General features: G+C 36.6%; 1 protein-coding gene across 1 annotated transcript in view; it reads right to left on the bottom strand.

Moving 5' to 3' along the window:
* LOC143342807 (uncharacterized) overlaps nucleotides 1-12495 on the bottom strand; it is a 43256-nt gene that overhangs the window by 29147 nt on the left and 1614 nt on the right. The gene's annotated exons all lie outside the window — the stretch shown is intronic.

The raw sequence follows: 12495 nt of genomic DNA, 5'->3' as shown, positions 1-12495 counted from the left end.
ATAATTTTTGCCCACTGACCAAAGATGTGTATGGCCTTGCATTGTCATGGTGGAACACAATACCTTTACGATTTACCAATTCTGATCGCTTTTCTTGAATTGCATTATTCAGTTTGTTTAGTTGTTGAGTGTACACACCGGAGTTGATCGTTTGGTTGCGTGGTACAAGTTCAAAGTAGACGATTCCTTTGTAATCCCACCAAACTGATAACATAATCTTCTTTACATGAATATCAATTTTGGTTGTGGTTTGAGCTGGTTCATCTTGCTTACTCCACGATCTTTTTCGATCGACGTTGTTGTAAACATCCCATTTTTCATCTCCAGTTATAAATCTTTTTTAAAAATTGATCATTTTCGTTACGTTTCATAAGTGTTTCACATTGAGCTCATGAGGAACCCATACATCGAGTTTCTTTATATAGCCAAGTTGTTTTAAATGCTTTTCAATGTATGTATGTGATACATCGAGCTTCCATGCAATTTCACACGTTATATTACGACTATCTGAATCAATTAATGCTTTGATTTGGTCGTCATCAACTTCAACTAAACGTTGTTTATCTTTGAGTGAACAATCACCGGAATGAAATTTAGCGAACCAATTTTGATACTGTCGCTCTTTTAAGGCTTCGTCACCGTGCACAGCAAATAACTTTTTAACAAAATATGACGAAAATGCTCGTTTCGAATTTCCATTGTTCAACCGACGCCAAAAAAAAAACTACACAATGGATCGATACAATGTGTTTTCTGAATGACAATTAAAATATTAATTAACAAACGACAATATGAGTTTGACGATTCAAATACATACAAATACCCAACAATTGAACTAAAACCATCTGTCAGAGAAATCTGCAATTACGTAGCTGCCAAAGCAATAGTTCTCGATAAAAATTGTTTCTCAAAAATACGGTTCACGTTACTCTCTTAAGTTAATATAAAATTATTATCTAAAATTGTATTCGATTCAAATTACAGCTACCACTATTTAAAAGCTTTTAACTTCGTTACATTAGCTAATAGTCGTTGAAAAGTGTTGTTGGCTCTCACAAGATTCGTGGAGCCGAGTTATTTAGTAAATAAACAAGTCCAATAACTATTTACAAACACTTTAAATTTATTAACAAATATATACACACGTGTTAATAACAATTATACATATATTTATGGAATTATACATACAGGGTGTTCGGCCACCCCTGGAAAAAATTTTAATGGGGAATTCTAGAGGCCAAAATAAGACGAAAATCAAGAATACCAATTTGTTGATGGAGGCTTCGTTAAAAAGTTATTAACGTTTAAAGTTCCGCCCGTACTGAATTTTTTTTCTCGAAAATGCGCAAGATTTCGAGGGTATGTCTATTCACCAAAAATGATTGTAATTGACCCCTGCAACCGAAACTAATTTTTCCAGAACGATTGGAATTTTTTTTTTTCGTCGAAAGGCGCCTAATTAAATTTTCGGTAAGGAATTTTTTTCTCGAAAGTGCGTAGGATTTCGGGGGTATGTGTAATGACCAAAAATGATTGTAATTGACCCCCACAACCGGAAATAATTTTTTTAGAATGATTTGAAAAATTTTATTTCCGTCGAAAAATTTCACGCCTTCTCGAATTTTTTTCTAGAATGTGGGTAGGATTTCGAGGGTATGTGTATTCACCAAAAATGATTGTAATTGACCTCCGCAACCGAAAATAATTTTTACAGAATGATTTGAAATTTTTTAATTTAATTGTTAATAACTTTTTAACAAAGCCTCCATCAACAAATTGGTATTCTTGATTTTCGTCCTATTTTGGCATCTAGAATCCTCCATTAAAATTTTTCCCAGGGGTGGTCGAACTCCCTGTATATGAATGGTTCATTGATTTCTGACATCTAATCCGTACTAATTATGTTCTATTACACTCTCGTATACTATGTATCTGAGTTCTATTCATAACTTGTAACTCACTCTTATGTAACTGTACGTGTCCTATTCTAACTTGTAAATGTTCTTGTGTAACTGTAACTGTTCTGATACTCTTAAGTGTCCTGTTTTGGATGTAACTTGTAAAGGTTCTGACCGTAACTTGTAACTTGCTCTTGTGTAACTGAGTTCTGTTCTTGATTATATACTGATTTCAATAATAGGAGGAGAATTTATTAACAAATCAAAACTTTGCCCATCCCTCGTGGGCCAATACTCTCGATACTCGAGATCCCACCCACTGAGTATTGTACGGGGGTGAGCGTCCGCGGTCACAAGGGGCAGGTAAATGGGCCCAAAGTACGGTGAAACTACTGTCTGCTGAATGGCTTTAGGGTACGGAAATTTCTATTGTCAAAAAAGGTACTATTGCTAGATGGCCAATTTAAGTGATTTAAGTAATATGGGAAACAAATGCAGTGTCCGATAATATAAAATATTGGAATTCCCAACAAGTGTTATAGATTTCAAATCACGATTGCAACCGACGATAATCTCCGTCCGTTTAATTCTCTCGACACTCTTCGTTTTTATAAATTATATCATGACATTCAAAACCTTCGGCCAAAATCTTTCGACGACTGGCAGCGTGTCGGCGAACAATATAGAGCGATATACATATCACAACCAAGGGACTTCTGGCACACAGCTGAGCCTCTGGCCAGCGTCGTCGCCCGGCGGAGCGGATAATACGGTTTTAACGAACTGTTTTCCATAATGCAAGTAAAGCATTATCAGGCTGTTGAGTGCAGTATAGCCGTATACGTCGGATATTGGAAGCCGTTAACTTCAACGCCCCGATCCACGTCGCTCGAGAGCGACATTATAAATTCCTCCCATCCCCGACAGAATACAGGAACAAGCACGAGAGGAATCGCTGGTACCAGCAACGTCGACGGACGAGTGACGCTATAGAAATTAAGCGTATGGTGTGAAAAAGAACACACGCAGATTAACTATGAAATGTATCGCAGAAAGTATTCTTGGTAACCTCTATTATTTATTTTCAGATTCGGTCCCGAATCAGAGGTCCGAAGAATTTTAGCGATTTTAAGGAGGTATTGCTGTCTAGACTGTCAATTTCACGGCCCTTTTTGTGACTTTTTTTTTAATGATAGATAGGCTATCTTGTACTGAGACTTTGTAGATATATTTATTCATCTTATAAGCATGTACAATATTTTTTTCATGAAAAAATATTAAAAATCGTGGAAATTATAACTTCTTATTTAATGGCTCTTTTGGAAAAGGTGGCTTCCAGGGTTACAGATAATTTGAAACAGAGGGGGTTAAAGTATCTTCAGGAAGGTTGTAATTATAGCAAGAACTAGGGAGAAGTCAAAATCTCCAGTTCCAGCTATAAAGGCGCGTCTGCTGAATATTCTCTTCTTTGAAGGCAATCGATTTGCTAGATCTTGAAATATCACGTAAGCCAGTTTAAATGCGTTTTTTTAAACAAGAAGCTATAACTCTCGCAATTTTTAATATATTTTGATGAAAAAAATGCTATACATATCTATAAGACAAATAAATGTATCTGCAAAATGTCAGTACAAAACAACCTACCTGTCGTTAAAAAAAAAATCACAAAAAAGGCCGAAGAAATGACAGCCTAGACAGCAATACTCCCTTAATTTCATATACGAGATGCTCGAAATTATGTTTCAAGACTAAACTCTTCCAGAATACTGACACATACGATCTTTAGATTTTTTCTTGATATAGTTAATATAATACATTTCATATTATTTTGATGTCATAAGTAATGACGAATTTTAATTTTTGTTTATTTTGAATAAAACAATTATGCCCTAGGCTAATCTTATATAGGTTGAAAAATGAATCTCATCAAAATTATTTCCTTCTTCGGTGAGAAGGATCACATAATACTAGAAAATTAATGTTACTATTGTGGTATTCTTTAAAAAGGTTTTTAGTTGATATTGATATAGTGGCTAAGAACTAATTTAAAACTATTCGGCTTATTTCTACGCGACAACTACGGCTAACTTAACACAACTTAAAACAACTTGAAACAACTTAAACAACTTAAACAAATTGGCAACAACTTATTACGGCAACGTCTTGTCAACTGAATCTGGCCTTCCGGCCGAAACATCCCTTTTTAATCGTTTCTCACGCCCCACCACTCAAGCTTTCTTCTGACGGGTACATGACCAAATATGGTCATGTTAACCCTCGCTTTTCTCTTCGTACCCCCTTTTTGAGAGGACCTCGAACGCGTCACTGGGCCCGCTGAACCCCAAGCTTCGACTTGTGAAAGAAAGAAACCCTCATCCAGGGTGACCTGGGACTTTTCCTCCACCACGATCGGGTGTGAGGGAGGAGCTTCCTTCCCCAAGTCGATGGCCAATCGATAAACTAACAAAGTCAACGCGAATCGGTTGACAAACCCACAAAATCGCGTTTTGAAGGGGGTTCAAGCCGAGGAGGAAACGCACTCCGGATACTTCGCACACTCGTCGCTGAAAGTTCGAAGTCAACGTTTCAAAATCTGCAGTTCCATCGTTTCGGGAACGATTCGCCATTCGATCTTTGAAGAAATTGCAACTCAGAAAGTTCCATAGTTTCGTGAACCATTCGTTGTTCGATCATCATAACGTAAAGGACATAGCAATCGTATCGCAGAAAACAGCTTCCAGCACAATTAACTAGTCGTTCAATATTAATTTGGCGAGCGACGGCCTAGGAACCCGCGTACCACGACGGTTAAGAGGGCCTTACAACCCCTCAGAATTTAAAAGAAAATTCACGCGACTACCTAGCCGGTACCCGACGCGACGGAACGTTTCAGTAACACCAATCCTGTACTCAATAAAATCAAGGAAGTTTCGAAAAAGTGTTGAACGCATCTTACAACATGAAATTACTAAGAAAAAATGTCGACTTGCTAATTCCGTCGATAAATAATAAAAGGATTAAACAATTTGGAATATTTTTAACGACAGTAACCGTAATATTTTCTCTCAGTAATGGCTGACAAACGCAATAACACTAACTGGAATTCAACGGATATAATCTGGACCAACCAATCGAGATTGCGTGATCTATCAAGCGAGTAACCCTAAAAAAAATTGCATCGCAACTATTGAGAAATATTGCACGAAGAAGATATTCCACCGTGAAGGTGGATGGAAAAGATTGAATTTCCGAATGGTGGAAGTAAAAATGGAAAAGTGATGGGAACAGTCGAGAAGAAAGGATGGATAAATGAAAAGGGATGTACGTATAGTTTGAAAAAAAGAAACGATAGAGAGACAGGATGAGAAGCAGACAACTAGAAAACGGAAATTTAATTAGCGGGACACACTCGTCGGACGTATCATTATTTTCATTGTTTTCTCGGTGCAGGTTGTGGCAGCCGGTTATCATCCGGCTGAAAGCCGCGCGGATAGAGGCCATCTTGAACGCCAGACGCAGCTTTAACGAGTGAATTATATTCCGAAACGGAATTGAAAGATAAATGCCAGCTGACGAGTCGGACGATTTACTAATGGATAGGAAATTGAGAACGCGCCAACGCGAACGAAAATAAAGAATCGTTGCGTCAAGGAGCACGGTAACCGAATGACCGCTCTTCAATGAAATCTGTTTCAGGGAATGTTCGTTGTTAATTGAGAGCAGACCCGTTCCCATTAATCACGAATGTTTGATTCAATCTCCCTTATTTCTATCGCAATAACGTTATAGACGTGTTCCATTATTTCGTTGTACATGCTCGCGTTTCCTTCGTAAAATATTAACCTTATTAATTTAATCTCCTTAATAAAACATAACCAATATTAGCGCTTTACCGACGTTATTTGATCATACCGTCGAATTCCCGGTTGGGATTCCGTATTTATTCCACTATAATGCGAAGCATTCATTATGCAATTAGGATTGAATGAAATAAATGAAATTTTATATGCGTAAAGTAATGTTCTATCCTTTTCAAATAGATTTCTAAAATTATATTGTGCGTTTATATTAACGAAGAAATCTATAATTTTTATTTCAAGAAATAATTTAGTATTATACAGTGATTACGGTAGAGGTTGTGATGGTTTAAAAGCACAATGGAGTTCTCCAATCTCGTGTCTTCCTCATATGAAACTCTCATTCACGCAACTAACGGAGAGTTAAACGTGACATTATCGATTCTGTCACTTCCCAAACTCATCAATTGATTGATTACATTGCGTTGTAACGGTAGTCGACATTCCTATAATCAAAATTTCCATTCATTGACGATCCAATAATGGATTGCACTCGTTACTTATCTTTGATTAACAGAGTAATTTGGTTATCTATTTCGGTGGCGTTGATAAATTTCTGCTATTCAATATTGTTTAATACTAACAATGTAATATTGTTTAAATAAAGGAATGATGGTTGGCGATTCTCTTTAATGAAGCTAGCTTGCAATACTGACGACAATATTGCTTAAAAAATACTGCAGATTCATATCGATCAATAGTTTGATTCCCTCTGATTCAAATGAATCTGCAAGCCCCTAGGTTTCAACTATTTCTAATGACTCGAACGTGACTCGTAATATCGTATCTGTGCAAATAAATATTTTCATGGAAGATACACGAGTAAACTAAGAAGTGGGCAAACAAACGAGATGGATTTAATACAGTTAGTTTATTTAAGAACAATAGTAGTTCGCAATGCTTTCGCTTTAAACTCGATTAACAAGTTGGTTCTTGTAAATTGGAAGGGCTGAAACAAAGAACCAACGACATAGAGAGAGAAAGGTTGGATTAGTAACCTAAGTGAGGAAAGAGAAAAGTAAAGTTAAAGTAAGTTAAGAAAGTTCGGAACATGCTATAAAATATAGGACAGGCCACGAGGAAGGATCGTCATTGTTGTATAATTTAATGGTATAGATTCTCGACCACACCTTGAACCGTGAATTTTATTTGCAGACATAGTAAGACCCGACTAATCGAATCGCGATTATCCGTGGTCTCAATTAACCTAGGACACGGTTATCCAGGCTCTCTTTAGCTTAATAACGCTAAACCTACCGATACTTCATGCATACCCAGACCTACCATGACCAGTCAAATGGCAAGTTTTTCTTTTTCTCTTTTACGAGGTAACGTATTTCTAATTTTTGCATTATACGTATAAAATGTTGTGTTTTGAAATTTATTCGCAAGATAACTTTTTCTTTTACGTCGCATACCTTTTCTTAAAGCGTACATTTAAAAAAAATTCAATCAGTTTAGTCTAAGTGTCCACATTTCGTATTTTAAATTCATACAGATAATTTACAAACTATAGAAAAATTTTTTAATTTTCATTGTACAGAAGATAAAATGTTCTTGAAAACGAATTTCGTTTCAATTCGATACCATAGTTAATTCCAGAGAAGACATTTACGAAAAAATGCTGGGTAGTAAATACGTAAATATCCTGTATACAAGTTTAATTTCATTTTTAATTAAATAAACAGTTTATAGAGACACTTCTTTGGGTATATAGAGTCAAAGCAGATTTCAAAATAAACACAGAAGACAGCACAAATAATAGTTGATATATTCATTGGATAGAGGATGAAATTTTCTTTAAAATGAACGTTCATTCAAGTCGATAGCCTAATTAGTTCCGGAGATGTAACGATTTTTGTTTCAAGTCGATCGCGTGATTAGTTTCGAAGATATAAGGGTTTCATACGTTTGTTTACTTTTCATTGTTTACGGCGTGCAGTCAATGAACTTTCTTATTATGGTTTTGGCGAGGTCGTTGACCACGCGTACTTGTAGTAAATATTAAATATTACGTCACTGGGCCACGACTCCCGTGTGAGAGAGAGGTTCAACGCATAAGACAGAGACAGAGATAGTGGAAATTAAAAAGTTACCCCTTTATTTAAATTACGATATCTCCAAAACAGAAAGTCGGATCGACAGAAACAAAAACCATTTCAAGGTGGAAGCTTTACCGTTTTTAGCAGTGGCTCAATTAGGCAGAAAACATGAATGGTTTCGGAACTGTACGCATATACAATTTTTGTATTTTGAATACGAGTTAATAGACTTTTGTAAGACGGAGGGTGGAATTAAAAAAATTATCCTTCCATTTACAAACCTAAATAAACCTAAATACTTCGCTCATCGATACGCACTTGATCCCAGCCTAAAACTTCCATCGACGCCAACGATAACGCTTCCCCGGTCCAAACACATACACTTCTTACAATTTTTTGCTACAATCTTTGAAAACAGTACATGGTGCGTTGTAAACAATAAAGGAAGAATATAAGGAAAGCATGAAAGCAAAATTATCGTTATACATCTGACTTATTCGAAGAAGGTACCTAAGTGGGCCAATTATTAAAGAATCGTATTTTGGTTATTGACATAAGGGTTAAGTCGTTCATAATCCGTAAAATTTTCAGGAAAACAGAACGTTTTGCCAAGAGCGTGCGTGGGTTCGACAAAGCACATAAGTAAGAGAATATCCGCAATATTTTATAGAATAGCCGATCCAGCCATAAGATTTCGCAATTCTCATCGAGCGGAAACGACACGAGGTGTACATCATACGATAAAGCCGGCTTAAGCGTCCCACCGTAGTTTCGAAATATCTCGCAGAATTGATTACCCCTCCCGTATGCACGCGCTCCTGCGGTGAACCGTTTGTCTTACACCGGTCTTGTTACAGGGGGCGTTTCTTTTTATTGACGGTACTTACCTAAACGTTGTTGGGGGATGAACCGGGGGGCTTTTTCTCTGAGTAATAGCCTTTTCGAGCGGTTGCCTCTCTTTACGACTCTGTGGCTCGACTTCGACCGGGAACCATGATCGCACGATCGCGCAATTCTCTCACGGTGAAAATAGTCCCCGGCCGATCACGAGTTATGTTATCCTGATTTTATCGTGTTTGCTGCGAATTTTTCATTCGTGTTCGCGCAGTCCCGCCAGCCCCGTGCGTCTGACGTACATTTCTATTGAATCGTTCGTTTCGATTAATCCGACCGAAGGGATTTGACATTTATTTTAATAACGTTGTTTCGAATGTTTGATGCCACTGAATTTACGACATTGACGTTACTAATCTGATAGCGTTAACCAAGCTGCATAAGTTTGAGAAAACATCGATTGCTTTATGGGTTCGAAAAAGTTCAAAATATTGTTGGATTCCAGTAAAATTAACATTACCTCAAATATGAGTCAAATTTTCTTCACCAAAGGGGATTTAATTTTTATCTAGGATGTTAACATATTGATGCCGATTCATAATGCCCTTTTTACGGCTAATTGGACGCGGACAGTTTATAGTAATTCCAGCTCTCTTCCTTTAATTGCCCATTTTATGCATTTTCGATTAAATTCCTCTGTTGGATTCCAGTAGAATTGACAACACTTCGTTTTCTTAAGAAACTCGTACAACTATTAAGGGAGTATTGCTGTCTAGACTGTCATTTCTTCGGCCTTTTTTCGTGATTTTTTTTTAACGACAGGTAGGTTGTTTTGTAGTGACATTTTGCAGATACATTTATTTGTCTTATAGATATGTATAGTATTTTTTTCATCAAAAAATATTAAAAATTGCGAGAGTTATAGCTTTTTGTTTAAAAAAACGCATTTAAACTGGCTTACGTGATATTTCAAGATCTAGCAGACCGATTGACTTCAAATTTAGAGATTTAAAAAAATATTGAGTTTTACTATTTTTTTTGATACGTTAAAGACAAAAGAACGATTAACAAATAGAAATTCGAAACTTGAAGCGTTGCCATTTCTTTATTTATCAGGATTTTGACTTCTCCCTAGTTCCTGTTATAACTACAACCTTCCTTATGAAGATACTTTAACCCCCTCTGTTTCTAATTAGCGGCTCGGCTGGAATCCTGGAAGACATTGGAGCACCTTTTCTAGAAGAGCCATTACATAAGAAGTTATAATTCCCACGATTTTTAATATTTTTCTATGAAAGAAATGTTGTACATGCTTATAAGATGAATAAATATATTTACAAAGTTTCAGTACAAAACAGCCTATCTATCATTAAAAAAAAAATCACAAAAAGGGCCGTGAAATTGACAGTCTGGACAGCAATACCTCCTTAAGTTGACTTAGTACTAGACTTTTTCTGCTGGTTCTTCAATATTGCAAGTTTTCATATACTATTACTGAAGATAGGTAGAATTAGGGACGATGGTCAAGGGACAGTGTAACTCATGAAGGGTACGAAGTTCAGGATAAGTAAGGATTAGATATCGTGACTAGGATGTTTGGATGAGTAATGTTTGTGATGTGACTGAGTGGTGTTTGTATGGTCGTGTTGGTCATCCAACAATATTGTAAACCTTGGCTTCTAACGCTGAATGATGTCATCCTTAAATGTGATAGCAACTGTCTCTTTGCTCTTCGTGAGACTTATAGTTCAAGATCGCCGACCAGAAGATGAACCTTTGCAGGAATGCAAGTCCCAAGGGTCAGAATTATCCGCTCTGCCTCGGCTGCGCGTGCCACGATATCTCCATTGGTCTCTTACTGGTCAGCGTGACATCTTGTCACGCAAGAGAAATTTAAACAAAATTAAATAATTTACGTTTGAAAAATTACACTCTTCAACACGAGTCTAAAAACGGAATGGCTGTACCACCCTCAGTTTTCGAGAAAGACGAGTTTTTGTAAAAACGCCCACTTTTTGGCAAAAAGGAGGTTTGGAAACTGAGGGTAGTACAGTAATTCCATTCCCAGATTCGTATTTCAGGAATGGAGCTTTACAAAAATCACATAATGGATATTGCAAGACAGGAAAAAAAATTTAATTTCTAGAACAGTATCATTTTCAAATCGTATATGAAGGGGTTAATTCTTATCCCTGAGAGCAAATATGGCCTTGTTTGGTATCATTTCCATTGGGGAAAGGTGAACAATGCGATTAAAATAATTTCATAGTTATAAATTGGAAAGTATTACAATTTTATTTTTGTTCTGTCGATGATCCATTTCGATTTATTCGTAGTTGCGTCATTACCGATCGCGAGTTGTAGCAGTTCGAGGAGTTGGCAGGGATGACTCCACGAACAATATAGAGGGAAAAAGTAGCGAACATTAGAGCACTGTATATGGCTTCGTAACTTTGACCATGTTTTTAACGATAAAGACGCCAAAAGTCGATGCCTGGAAGAACTCTCTGGCGTTGCTGACCGTCACCCTTGCAAAACTCAACGCAACAACTCTCTCCAACTTTTCTAAATATTGACAATTACCAATCAGCGGGAATTAGAAAAGTGTAAGAGGAATTTGACGGTCAGTGGCGAGAAACTCTAACAAATCATGAACATTATTAGTCAAGACACCAATTTATATCATTTCCATAAAGTCCATGTTTCGTATACCGATTCAACATATCGTTAATTCGACGTGTAAGAAATGCTTGCAGCAATACGTCAAATATTACACTTAAACACTCAACAGTAATTTTTAGAATAACTTAATTGTTGTAGAACAACAATTTACAGCTTGTTAGAACTGTCCTTTGAACAATTATATGTCACGATAATTTATAAATTTTCTTGCATCCAAATTAAACATATTGACCCGAAAGTTATTCTCGACCTTAAATATTTTTGAGAAAGACAGGCAGTATTGATCCAAAAACTAAAATATGTTCCAACAAAACTTGTCTCATTTTTTAAAATCACAATTTATTATGAATTTATATATTGTATAATTTATTATAAAATTACAATTTATTTGTCGCGATGTAAACGAGGAATTTTGGCGAGCGAATGTGAAGTACACTCAATGATTATATAATAATTGCATTTTGAACGAGTTCTGTGTTTCGTTATCTGATTCTTGATGTTTGCGTAATGAGGTGTGATTAAAGCTTTATAATGAACATGTCTAGTTGATGAATGGAGTTTTTTGTTACTTTCTTGTCAGTTTTTCTATTTAAAAGGCAAATAATTCCAATTAGTTCAAGTCCATTTCTCTAACTTAAAAAAGAAACCAAATCATTGAACGAATCGTGTCGTGTACGTCGCGACAACGTTGAAATAGTTGGCTCACGACGAAGTAAAAAATGCTGGTTGGTTTAATAACTTATTTATTTGTGAAGCGCGATTGAAATTAGTCCACGGCGAGGACCTTTACAATAATCTCGTTCGGAGTTTTTAGAGTAAATTCTCTGTCGGATTTTTGGAGTAATCTCTCGTCTCGTTGTTCGCAGTTACTTTATATATCTAATTTTAGTGGGTGGAGACGCCGAAATTGGAATGGAAAATTGGGAGTGGTTTATCAGGCATTGGCTAGTTGGGAAAAATGTAGGCTGGGACCTAGGGAAAGGAGTGGAGGTATGCATAAGGCTGTTTTGGAAAAGGAAAGTCGGTTAAGAGGACACCAGGGTGAATCTAAACATATTGGAAATACGGGTGGTCGAGCAGCGTCTCCAACTACCTAGCAGACGTCTGGTCTTAAGGGTACCACTTGCCCAGGCGACGAAAAATTCGTAATAAAGAGGCGAGCAAGTGGTTGGGCCTACCCTA

The sequence above is a fragment of the Colletes latitarsis genome, chromosome 6 (genome assembly GCF_051014445.1).
Source record: "Colletes latitarsis isolate SP2378_abdomen chromosome 6, iyColLati1, whole genome shotgun sequence".
Taxonomy (NCBI): Eukaryota; Metazoa; Arthropoda; class Insecta; order Hymenoptera; family Colletidae; genus Colletes; species Colletes latitarsis.
Note: the sequence above shows the minus strand (reverse complement) of the source record. Positions and strands in the feature narration are given on the sequence as shown.